The sequence below is a fragment of the Condylura cristata genome, unplaced genomic scaffold (assembly GCF_000260355.1).
Source record: "Condylura cristata isolate star-nosed mole 26May11 unplaced genomic scaffold, ConCri1.0 scaffold00005, whole genome shotgun sequence".
In the NCBI taxonomy this organism is placed as follows: Eukaryota; Metazoa; Chordata; class Mammalia; order Eulipotyphla; family Talpidae; genus Condylura; species Condylura cristata.
This window is the reverse complement of record NW_004567106.1, coordinates 6,929,710-6,942,182: the sequence shown is the minus strand read 5'-3', so window position 1 is coordinate 6,942,182 and position 12,473 is coordinate 6,929,710.

Sequence of the window (12,473 nt, the reverse complement as noted above, 5' to 3'; positions counted from 1 at the left end):
AAAAAAAAAAAAGTCACTCTGAAACTTAAGAGTCAGAAAAATATAAACATTTGTGTATTCATGATTCCAAGGATGAGCAGTTTGGTCTGAATACAACTAAATGGCCCTTTTTCTTATCTCACCTGGAGTCACTCATGTGGTTACAGTTAACTGACTGAGGCTGGCTGGTTTGAGATGATCTTTTTCACATACCTGGTGGTTGTTGATTGACTGGTTGACATGCAGGGCGTCAGTCAGGTCAAATTGATGGTGTGATTGCTCATGCTCCCAAAGTTTGGCATTCTTCCCATGAGTTTTAGTGTAACACTTCAAGAAACAAGAACAGTTGCAGAAATTTTCTTGAGGTCTACACATGGAAGTCACAACTGTTATTTCCACCACATTCTATTGATCAAAACAAGCAAAAAGAACAGCTCTGATTCAAGCTGTAAGGAATATTTTATACTTCTTGATGGTAGAAACTTCAGGCAGAGGGTACATGTCTATGTAAATGTGGGAGGAATTTGTGTGGTTGTTGGTAAGGAGTCTGTAAACATTTGAATGGTTATCTACTCTTAAATTAACTAAAATTATACAGAAAATACTTGATTTGTGTTAATATGTGTGAAGAAAAGAGGGTACAACCATAGCCTCAAAAGAGAAAATCCTGTTCGTTTGGCAGGTGAAACATGGATATAAGTGATTCCAGACAGTATAAAAACTGGACTTTATATAAATGAGCACTTATTCTACTGTCCATTTGTAGACACAAAGAATTTATGAAAAAGTATCTTTTTTCCCTGAAAGTTAGACTTTTCAATCTATTTTGTGAATATATGTCTTTAAAATTGTGACTCCTGATTTTCCCAGTTTATTTTCTTTTCAATAGCTCAGAACAATGTAGTTTTTCATCTCCTGGTCCAGGTTTTCATGAAATTAATCAAATTTAGAATTTCAGGATAAGTTTGCTTTTTCCTGTGAATAATTGGACTACTTCCATGAGATTGTGAAATAAAAATATGGTCGTTTGCCAATTATTGCATTATTTATTTATGTTAGTCATCTTGAGAAAGACCAGTTGACTTTTGTTTATGGAGTTCCATGCAGTATTGAATTTACTGGTATAATGATAACACTGTTTTCATTGCTAGAGGAAAAAAGCCACCATTGAGAACGTTTTTATTTTGGGTGGGCTATATACTTTCAAAGCTTACAGTTTAAAAAAAGGATGCTAGTCTAGAAATAAGGAAAGTCTACAAACAGAATTTTGTCAGAGGTTGAAATGAGAAGGAAAGAGCAAGGAGAGCTGAGAATTCTGTGATAACAGGAAGTGGAATAGGTTTTGAATATGCTGTGATGAAATTTCATTAAGTGGCTGAAGGCATGGATGGGGTAGAGGGAATAGTTAGTTATTTTTTATCCTGCCACATAAACATATTTTGAAAACTCTCTTTGTTTTGAAGATAATTTTAAGCAATTACCATTTGACTAACTACTTAATAATACCTTATACAGCTTAGTCTTATCTCTGTCAGTGTCTATATCAAAAAGCCATCAAGTTGACGTTAAAGGACTGGCATGTTATGTTGAGAAGGAAAACTGAAAAGTCAGTTTCTGTCTTTATTTGGGATTTAAGTTAGTTAATACTTCATTTTTTAAGAAAAGAAGTTATGAAAAGTGAGAGACTAGAAAAGTTTTAAAATTTTAACTTCTAGCTCAAATCATTGTTTTAATACTAGAAATGGTTTGTTTGGAATCATTTATTATATTTGGTGAACTCAGTGAAAATCATAAGAACACCTTTTTATTTCCTCGCTCTTCCATAATAATATTTACTGTGTGCACAGAATTCATTCAGTTTCAAATATTCACCACCTTTTGCTAATTAAATTTCTCTTTGATTTCACTTATCAAATCTGTTGGCTTAAATTAACAAATGCTGTTTGCTTTAGTGGGAATGACCTCCAGCTTGTGCAAAATAATAATCTCTTCAATGATATATTGATCCAATATGCTTTATCTTCTTTTAAAGAAATATGCAGTGGAAATGTCTTTAGTATCCTAGAATTTGTAGGCCTGCATTGCTTGTTTTAATATATTGGAGACCTTGAGTTTCTACATATAGTAATTCCTTTCTCTGCTGTTTTTTAATGATTCCTATTCTTCTAAAGCCTTGATTACTCTAAAGAAAGACTTTAAAATGATCTTTTAGTCAATAAAATGTCCCACTCTTGAAAATTATCTATGTCAAAGGGTCAGTTAAGGAAGATTAAAATCTTTCTTTTTAAAAAGTAAATCCTGTTTTTATTGAACCGTTTCCTTTTGTCATTCTTTCATTTGCTTTATAGTTCACAGCTAAGAAGTACTGGAAATATTTGAATGAAAATTTTTGATATAAAATATTTGAAGTTATAACAAATTTACATGGAACCTACGTCAATGCATATAATATACCAAATAATAGAAAATTAAGATGATGGTCTATGAATTTCATTAAAAAAAAAGAAATTCAGTGGTAGAAAGATAACAGTAGAACAAAGAATAAATGTTGAGAGGAGAAGAGTGTGGAGAAAAAAAATTAAGGAAAAAATATCAACAGTAGTTACATTCTAGAGATTAGGTTATGGTACATAGTCTGTGCATACTTTCAAATTTCTTACGGATCATTCTCACTCCACTTCATGTTATTTCTCTTTTCACAGACAAAGTAAGAGAGAAGCGAAGAGATTCACTAACTTCCTAATTCCGTGAATAGTACACAGAGGAACTGAGATCAACCAATTGATCTTTAGTCAATGCTATAGTTCATTCCTTTCTTAAGACAACATCTTCTTTGAGAAGTAATATCTTCCAAATTCAGAACCCTCTGTTCTATTTCCTGCACAAAAATATAAATAATTCCCATCACTTAAATGGAACTCAAGAGGATGACACTAGGAGGGAAGCTGAAATGAAAGTTCTGTTCTGCTGCTCTACCATTCAGCTTCATCTTTCCAAGCACGAGCATTAGATGAGCCAAGTGTGATTCTGATGAGTGTTTTTTGCATATCATTCTTTATTGTAATCCAGGTACTTACTCTGGGCCCAATAGAAGAAGTAATGATCTCTTGTGGGAAGAAGGCTGGCTGATTTGGATTTATGGAGATTATTTTTGTAGGTTATAAGCAGCAGGCAATTTAAAGTGATGTGAAAAATTACTGTGACTATATTAATTTTTCATCTTGTGTCCTAACAGAAAACTTGTGATCCCCATTTGCCCAGTCCTTCCTCCTTTCCACCCACATCTCTGTTGTTACCTTTCAGGTATGATATTCTTGGGGATGGCATGTTACGCTACAACATGTGCTAATTGGCCTTTCACACCTCAGTTTACCACATTTTTAGTGAGCAGTGAACATGTTTTCATTTTTGAAGGCATCCAGATATTTTATTCCCTCCCCCTACCCCATTTCAGAGAACCTTTTTGTTAGTTTCTGAGAAAGTATTACCTCTCCTTTCATTTTTCTTTAATTTCATTGGCTTCATTTCCTTCAAAGAGTCCATGAAGCAATGAAGCAAGACTTCCACTTTACCTTTGAGTTGGGAAGTAAAGATAGGTAGGAACAAAAATTAGACTTAAAAATATGGAGTGCTGACAGCACTATGAAGCTGTCTGGCAGCCACTGAGCAAAGTTCGATCCCCAGCCAGGGAGCTGACCTACATGGGGCAGCAGACCTCTCCTGTCCCACCCACTACTCCCCTCAGTAGTGTATTTTTGTAAAATGCCTGTTCTGCTCCCCACTCTGTCCTGCTGAATCCTCTCACCCCCAGTACCTCTGGCCTGTACCCCAGTTCTTGTATATATAAATAAATACAAATTTTTTTAAAAGAAAAAAAAATATGGAGTGCTGAAATGTTTTGCTGTTATGGTTCTCTTTTGTCCTGGATTCAAAATCACATTGATGTTTGTTTGGCATTGTGCAAATTGAATAAAAGTAACATTTTAACTTTCAACTCAGGAGGAATGGTTTTCTTCAGAGATATCAGTCTGCTGAAAACTGTGCATTAGTCAATGCAAAGATCACTTCAAGGGAGATAAGCTGGTCCTATTCAATATGGCCCAAAGTTGTGGCATAGGCTGCAGTGGGAGTTAAGGAAGAGATTTAGAGTAGCAATTAGTCAGAGCTATCCTTTTTCTTTTTTCTTTTTTGTGCACTTCTGATAATGGATTTAGAACTTTGGTGATAGCTTTCTTTTTCTTAAAGATATATTTATTTATGCATACAGAGCTGGGGTAGAGGCCAGAGGTGCAGGGGCCATGAGAGGAATCACCAGAGACAGAGTGAGGAGCAGAACAGGGAGATGATGAAGCACACTGCTGAGGTGAGCAACTGGCTAGTCAGGAGAGGTCTGCGGTGCCATGTAGATCACCTTGGGGATGGGGATTGAAGAAAGCTTCAATCCTGAAGCACTGAAGAGGCTGCTGTTAGCTTGCAGTGTGCTGTACCTTAACCCCTTGTGCCACCAGGGAGCTTAATTTACCAATTTATGTTTTTGTCGTGATAGTCTTCAAGTCCTAGATTTACCTTTGGCTTGTTAAATGTCTAAGTGTCATGATTCCCTCTTATTAGCAGTAATAACTTCTTAGTACTTTTCATTTTTCTTTTTAAAAATAAGAGTTTCATACTCATGCACTGTGAGTAAGTGCTGAGGTTATTAGGCCAACACTTTTCTAAGGAAAGTCCAACTTATTAGTATTCTTCCACTATTCTCAGTTTATCTACAAAAGAATTTCAATTGTTCAACCTTTCTATTGTACTTGAACATAGCACTTGAGACCATTTCTTTTTTCCTTAAGTGAGTAGTATTTTTCACTGTCATTTTTATTGACACTGCATCAATATCAAAGAAATTATTTCCAAGTAGTTATGCATACGTTGAAGTTCCCAATTGATCTTTGAAGTTATTTTCCTGCAAATTGAGGTTGAAGAACAAACAAACAGAACAGTTGTGATAAGATGAAGCAGAAGGCAAGGGGGGGTCTATAACTGGGGCTTTATTCTAACCAATTGATTTGCGACTGACACTGATGAAGGACACCATTCTGCAGTAAAGAGTGATGAGGTAACTAGCTATTACTCAGATAGCAGTGTTTTTGTACTTTATCGCTGTCTGTGAGCAATGATAAGATTGAAGTGGCCTTCCAAACTATGCTGTAGCATTTGTAGTGATTGCTGGGCCTTGAAAAGCCTTATTATGGGTTGGCTATTCATCTCTTTGGAAGGAACTAAAATATATCTGGACAATGTCCTATGAGTAATTTTTGGTGAGGAACTTCCACATTAAAACAAATAAACCGAAAAGAAAGAAAAATGACCCATTATAGGAAATTATAAAAAGGAGCTATTGTTTGTTCTTCTTTCTTATAAGGATAGCTTGAATATTACAGTTTGGAGATGGTGTAAATAGACTGTGATGGGCTTGATTGCATACAAATTATTTTTTTAATATGTTTTGGGATAAGAACTTTCTGTTGGTAATTCACTGTAAGGTAAGAGCCAAAAAGTTATTAAATTTCCTAGTCTTAGGGTGCTCACTGGGATGGGCAGATGGATTCATTAACACTAAAGCTTAGTCCTCCTTATTCCCAGATGTCTTTACATTCAGTAATTAAGTTTCAGTAATTTCTTTCCTTTTCTTTCTGTAATAATCTCTCTCTCTCTTTCCTTGGTTATTTGGCATGTTCATTTCTTTGGTTCCTTTTTCCTTCATAGATATGATTTTAGTTATTTCTGCTCCCTTTTTGCCCCATGCACTTTACCTTATATTTTAGGCAAGAACCCAGTTAGCTACTTTACATATGTGAATAAGTAAAAGATGAAGGAGGCATTTCCCCCCTTCTTTTATTATTGATAGTGAAACTGAAGACAAATATTTCCCACAAATTATCATAAATGTTCACATAATATAAATACCTCTCTCTCTTGCTTCCTAAGTCTTTGTGCACTTGATCTTAGCCAAAAGGCTGAGAAGCGATGATTCCTATGTCTTTGTGTATTTTAATTTAGGTGATTTAAAGGATGTTGAGGAGAAGTAAATATAAATGATAATATGTTTAGTGCCTCGAAATAAGATGTAAAAAGTGTTGTGGTGGTATATGGAGGTGTCATAGAACCACACAAATGGAAGGTATGATTCTGAAGAGATGTTACTTTCCTTGCAAAAACAAGTTGAAAATTCCCATCCTGTGTCTTTATGCTAGAGAAAAATGTTGATACTAATCAGAAAGCATAGTGAGAGGTGAGATGATAAAGCGCAGGTGCAAAGTAAGTAAGTCCCAAAGAGAAATGAATATTTCAATTTAGTACTTTTTTAGATTTAATTACTGTATTAGATGTCCCTTTTTTTTGGCTTTGTAAATCTATTTTTTTTAAACCGAGGAAACATTAATTTGCAGTACTGTACATAATTTAAGGAATAGGTCCACACCTTTTCAGATGTATGTTACCATACCACACCCACTACCAAAGCTGATGTATTAGATTTTTTGTCTCTAAACTTCCATCTGGACCCTAAACAGCCATATCCCTTCTAACAAAGACATATTAAACTTAAATTTGCAAGAAAAATGGTAGAGAATATTATTGTCATACAGGGTCGATAAATTTGGAACTCTCAATCTCTAGGAAGCACTGTGCAGCCTACATGAATTTAACAACCTTGAAAGAATGTAAATTCCCTGGGTAATTTCCTTGACTTTCTTCTCCCCACTCATTTGAAAAGCATTTTGGCCTGACTTATCCAATTTTTTCCTTTTCTAGGTTTCTCAAAATATGTCATGTTGGACAGATTAGTATTTGAGACTTTTTTTTTTATGACAAAGAATCAGGAATAACGGGAAACCAAAGAGAAACTGCTGGTATAACCCACTTCTGTATAACTCCCTTCCCACCATGCCTATTTATACTGAATAGATGAAATGTAATTCTCAAGGCAAATAACTTTTTTATGTATATAATACCTTGGCACTTGAGATAGTATTTGATTTTTAGATAATCAAATTGGAATTTGAAATTTTACTTGAGTGTTCCTTCCTAAAATGAAATGATATTTTCCACATAGGTGAAAGTATATTCAGGAAGCCAGAATCATACTAGATATTTCATAGAGAATGTCATCTAGGGAGTTTTTGTGAAATTAAAAAAATAAATAAAAAAGAGCAAAATGTGGGAGTCCTAGGGCTAGGAGCACAAAAGGAAAAATGTAGGGTTTTCAGAATCAAGGAAGGTATAGATTGCAGATTGGGGCTAGGTGGTGACTATAGGTCTTGCAATAAAGGGTGTAATGGAACTAGTTCTGGGAATGGCAGTGGCTGCTGTTGGGATAAAAGGCCAATGCCGGACAGCAAAGGCAGGAACAGGAAGGAATAACCCCCCTCATCTCTTTCTGTCCTCCAGAATTTCTTATTGCCTATACCAACTCAGAGAAGGCTGATAAAAGACAAAAGTAGTTTCCCAGGGTGTTGGCATCAAGATCATAGGAGCATAGAATGAGAGATTTGTTGCTGAGTGACCACAACTTTTGCAGAAAGTAGATAAGGGGAGATAATTAATTTGATTAGGATATACCCTCTACTGGCTCTATCAAAAACTATTCTTTTTTTCAGAAAGCAGTGGATCCAGTGCCTTCCAAATGGTAATATGATTAATGGTGAGAGTGTGTTTATTTCTTAGGTTTAGCTTGTGATTAAATGACTTGAAAGATATTTCTTATCAGTTTCAATGTCAAGATTTAGAACAATTTCTGGCATACTACCTATGGTAGACAATACAAGTTATACATAGTAGGATTTTTGTTGTCTTGGTTGAGAATGAGAACCTTAGAATTGCATTTTTATTACTGTGATTCAGAGCTCTATCAGAACAAGATGTGTGGCCCAGGGTTTCCCTCTGTGGCTATCACGTTATATCACAATGGATGACCTTATTGCTAGTCTCTAATACATGTGGAATCAATGTAGTATTCATTTTATCTACATCGTCTTCTATATTAGGAGTAGTTTTTTTTAATTATTTTTATTTTACAAAAGTTTATTTTTACATCATTTTGTACATTCCCCCCCCCCCATCTCAATTGTAATCCCCGCGGGTTTCCCATCACCAAGTCACCCTTGTGCCATCACCATAATCCCGTGCATTTCCTCCCCCCCCAGCCCCCCGTTTTTGATCCCATTCCCCACTCCACGCCCGCAAAATGTCTCTGGTATATGGTTGTTCATTATTTTTGTTATTTTCTCGCCAGGGTATTAGGAGTAGTTTTTTTTTTTTTTTTTTTAAGATTTATTTATTTATTCATACAGAACTGGGGTACAGGCCAGAGGCTCAGGGGCGGTGAGAGGCTTCACCAGAGACAGAGTGGGGAGCAGAACAGGCCGACTGACATACACTGCTGAGGGGGAGCAGTGGGTTAGTCAGGAGAGGTCTGCTGTGTCATGTGGTGGCCACCGCCAGCTTCACGGTGCTGCGCTCCAACCCGCTGTGCCACTAGGGAGGGCCATATATTAGGAGGATCTTTAATTGTAAGAACTTTAGTACTTTCTACCCTTTATCCATATGCTGCTTTTTAGGCTTTTTTCTATCCTTTATTCATATGCTGCTTTTTAGCTTTTTTGGGTGAAGTCATGATTGTGTGTGTGTGTGTGTGCCGCGCAACACGCATGTAGGAACAGGGAATTAGCACTGGTTGACTTACTGATTGTACTAGTCTGCCCCTGCGGCCATAACAGCATATTATAGACTAGGTTCCTTAGACAAAAGAAATATACATCCTCACATTCTAGAGGCTGGAAGGTTGGCTCAAATGAGACTCGAAGTCTGAGATCATAGTGCCATAGTTGGTGCCTGATGAGGGCTGTCTTCTTTGCTGCAGGTGACTGCCTTGTCATTGTATCCTCACATGGCCTTTCTTCTGTGTATTTGAGAAGATAGAGTGAATTTTCTGTTATCTTTTCTGATAAAGATAGTAACATTAGAGCAGCCTTCACATTTCCACTTTCCCAACCGCACCACTCCCCAAGGCTGTAATTTAAGTGAAACGGAAAGGTAAATCCATTTTTAGCCATATGCTATTCTCTTAACATATGATATAATTTTACACAAAACATTTCTAGCTTAATATTCAAGATGTTACTAGTTTTGCCATATCTTAGTTTTTCCATCCAGTGAAACTTATTGTAAACAGCTGAGATTTGCATGGAGTCCTCAGGAATATTGTATCTTCAGCATTAAAAAAAAAAAAAAGTGACTTGGTGTTTTAGAACCACAGGACTGTATCCAATTTGTGTGGTGAAAGGAGGTCAGCGTTACTTCAAAGATTTGAGGCTAGAAAGGACTTACTTTTCCCACCACATGCTAATGAATGAATTATAATGGTGCATAAAAATATATTTAAACCTTTAAACCATTCTTTTGAGATGATACTTATTCTATGTTAGAACATAAATTCAGATTTCTTGCTGTATTTTCACTTGTGAAGCTTAAAAGTATACCCAAATGTTACTTAACATGACAGAAAGGCTATAATTTAAATATGTACAATAAAATGCCTGATTTTTAATTTTCTCTTGGAAAGAGAAAATTGATCACTGCAGAGAACAGTGAATAAAATATCTACTAGCACTAAAGAATCCTCAGATTTGCATTTTTAATTGAATAATGTCCCAAGCTATCATTCTTTATGAATAGGAGAATATGTTGAGATCGCAACAAAACCGACTGAATGTTACTATTTCCCAACTCCATATTTTTAAAATTTACTGATAGAGGAAATTGAAACTGAAAAGTTCACTTTTCAAAGCTAATTTTCTTTTTTAAAAGATTAATTCATTTATGCATACAGAACTGGGGTACAGGCCAGAGGTGCAGGTGCGGTGAGAGGATTCACCAGAGACAGAGTGGGGAGCAGAACAGACAGAGTGATGAAGCACATTGCTGAGGGGAGCAGTGGGTGAGACAGGAAAGGTCTGCCACATGGTGTGGCAGACCTTTCCTCCCTCCCTGGGGAGGGATAGAAGTTGCGCTGAAGTGGCTGCAGCTAGCTTCCTTAGTGCTGTGCTTTAACTTGTTGCACCACCAGGGAGGGCCCAATGTTAATACTTTTTTTTTTTTTTTGAAAATAAAGTGCTATATAATAATATCTGGCAAAATAAAATTTGCAAGGCATATTATGTGTCAGAAACTATGTGAGACACTGGGGTTTAGAAATAATCAGAAAAAGTCAGATGTTTATAGACACAAACCATATATTTGTCTTTAGATATAATGTGGCAGCACTAAGATAATAGAAGAACATAGAAAGTGAAAAATAGAGTGATACAGTAGAGGAAATGATGAAATGAGACTTTTAGGAAATGAAAGGTCCTGACAAAGGCTAACAGAGGATATGATGCCTGAGCAAGAGAGGACTAGATATTATCTCTCGACACAAGGATCTATTCTTTCTCTTCAATGTCCTTAGTGGTTGGGAGGCTAAAAACTGTAATGAGAAGCTCTAGTGTAAAAACCAGGAGGGAGTAGAGGAATCATTCTCTGTTTGTTCTGGCAGCTAATAAATAAGGATCCAGTAAGCAGAATACTTCAAAATGATCAGACAATTCACCTGCCTTGGCTTTGGAGACAGGTGTGACATTGGCAGCTGCTTCTGAATTCTGCATCACATCACCTTGTTGTGATCTAGAAGTTTATTTATTTAAAAAAAATTATTTATGTAAAGGAGAACTGGGGTGCAGGCCAGAGGTATGTGGGGGGGTGGAGAGGGAGTGATGAAAGGATTCACCAGAGACAGAGTGGGGAGCAGAACAGGCTGAATTACTGAAATACACTGCTAAGGGGAGCAGTGGGTAAGACAGGAGAGGTCTGCTATGCTGTATGTGAGTTAGTACCCTGACTGGGATTGAACTCTGGTTGCTTTGGTGGTGGAGTGAGAGTTAACCTCTAGGCCACCAGGGAGGCGCTGACCTGGGATTTTATAGGTGCCCCTGACTTCTGCTTCTCTAGTCCTTTCAACGGTTTTCTTGGCACATCATCCCCGCATTGAATCCCCTCCTCTCTTACATACTGAAAGTGACTTCAACTGCTTACATTGACTGATGTAAAGAATTTGGAGGATGAAAAGGGCTCACCAAGTGAACAAAAGGAGAAATGTCCAGTTTCTCAAATTAAACAGAATGAATACATTATTGGGAGGGGAAGTAAAGCAATTATAATTTTTAACATATTAATTGCGCATATATAACATGTTAATTATAATATGTTGATACATATGTTATTATGTATCTAAGTGAGTCATTATTGCTGGTGCATAAAGAGTTGGAAGAGATAGGAAATGAGACTAGCAAATCACAGAGGATAGAGGTTATGTAGAGAGTTGTAAGCTTTTCTAAAGCTGACATTAGGTAGCTGTTGAGATAATTTAATCAAGGAATGGTACTATGAAAGTTATACGTTCAGATTTTCCTTTTTCTTGATACCATGGAGGATGAAATGGGGGGAGGTGGTTCAGAGAAGAGAGAAGACTTAGAATCATATGGGCTTTGAATTAAATCATTAATTTTTTCCTCCATGCAAAATGTTCTCAAGACAACACTATGCTAGTTTTTTCCCAGCAGTTTTTCTATTTTAAAGAACTAAGGTTCAGAAAAATTATTTTTCTTTCACATGCTCAGAACACATCTTTCTTTGTTATCCAAACACATCTTCAGTCTTACATATTTTATATGTTCTGGGAAAATATGCTAAGAGGAAAAAGATTACTGATCTGTGCAGAAAGGAAGATATTTTTGTCTTCCCTTGACGTTTGCTTCAATTTAAATGAAAATTTCTTTTCAAAGCATAAATACACTTCTCCAAAACTTCTCTTCTTGTAAATTCTTGTAGCACAGGGTGAGAAGAAGCAAGATTAAAAACAAAACAAGTGGGGACACTGGGGAAGTACACATTTGGCAATAAGAGTCAGGGCTGGCATGGTTAGTCCCAGGCACATGAAGCTACTGCCAAGCTGTTGGAGAGAACTGCTAAGGTTGCTTCATTTACTAACTCCACACCTTTTTTTCACAGTGTTTTCACAGTCCTCTTTTGGAAATGAGCCTCTGACTTCTGTTTCCTAGTCCAAAAGAAGTTGAACAAACATTAGGATACCTAACGTGTGCAAGAAAAAGTTTGAAAACCATAGATGTCTTTAAACAGACAAGACAAACAAGGCTACATTTCCCCCCCCCCCCCCTATAGTCAGACCAAGTGATTCAAATTTCTAAAAAGGAGGCAATAGGAATTGGCTTGTTTGGGTGTGTTACTTCAGGCTGCTAGAACAAAATACCAAAGACTGGCAGCTTATAAACTGCAGAATTCACTTCTCATAATTCTTGAGGCTAGATGTCTGAGAGGAGGAAGTCAGCACGATTGAGTTGTGCAGAGAGTTCTCACCTGGTCTGCAGCCTGATAAATTCTTATTGTCACCT